General features: G+C 33.1%; 1 protein-coding gene across 1 annotated transcript in view; it reads left to right on the forward strand.

Moving 5' to 3' along the window:
- CFI (complement factor I) overlaps nucleotides 1-485 on the forward strand; it is a gene marked incomplete in the record, with an annotated part of 14,409 nt that extends 13,924 nt beyond the window's left edge. The window contains 1 exon segment of the mRNA XM_015827946.2: nucleotides 1-485.
- Nucleotides 486-955: the final 470 nt, after the last annotated feature.

Raw genomic sequence — 955 nt, forward strand, 5'->3', positions numbered from 1 at the left:
AATAACAATAGTTTCTATACAATTTGAAATTTTGTTTTGTCTTATTGTTTGTGCCTTTGAGTCAGTCTTCTCCTGGCAGCTGCCTGATCCCTCCACTTTTGGTAAGATTTCAGAAATGGTTTGCCATTGCCTCCTTCCTAGGGGCTAAAGAAGAGTTGACTGGTCCCAGGAAAGCCAGATGGCTTTGTGTCTAAGGCAGTTTGGAGCCTGATGCTTTAACCACTATACTAAATTGGAAATGATAGAATTATTTGAAACATCTTCCTAAGTAGATATATATATATATATAAGTATATTTTAAGCCTGTGAAAATCTCTAGTAAAAGCATACTTCAATATGGATTATGCCCTAGAAGAAGAGCTCTAGTGACTTGTAAAATTTTACATTTATGGCTTTAAAACCTTGCTGCTTTTTAGAAACATCTGCTCTGTTTTGATGTATTCACTTTGTATATTCAAATAAAAAATGATGCATGCAACAAGCAATAAGTTTCTCGTTAGTTTTGTATTAAGATCCACTAACTATGCATGGTAGTGATATAATAAAATTGCAACGATAAATAAAGATACATCCTAGAATATAAACATAGAATGTAAACATGCTGTTATATAAACAATATAAACATAAATATAAACTACTATATACTGTTCTCCAAACCATTTAAATCCAGGATGTGATGAAGGTGAAACATATCAAACTGCACAGATTTCTTACAAAAATGCATTGCACATTATAGACAGCTTTTCACATTTTAGAAACATGGAATGGCCACTTTCGGCATAGACTGAAAAACACGTTTGCCATTATTTACTTATGAGGCATCATAATTTGGTAGTATCTGCTGAAAAAGATTAAGAGCCCTGGACATGTAGCTTCAGGTGAAAGCAGCTTATTTACTTTCAAGACAGCAAAGACAATGTTTCTCTCTTCTCTTTCTTATTTAAAATGGCAGAGA

The sequence above is a fragment of the Protobothrops mucrosquamatus genome, unplaced genomic scaffold (assembly GCF_001527695.2).
Source record: "Protobothrops mucrosquamatus isolate PMUCROS unplaced genomic scaffold, P.Mucros_1.0 scaffold4094, whole genome shotgun sequence".
In the NCBI taxonomy this organism is placed as follows: Eukaryota; Metazoa; Chordata; class Lepidosauria; order Squamata; family Viperidae; genus Protobothrops; species Protobothrops mucrosquamatus.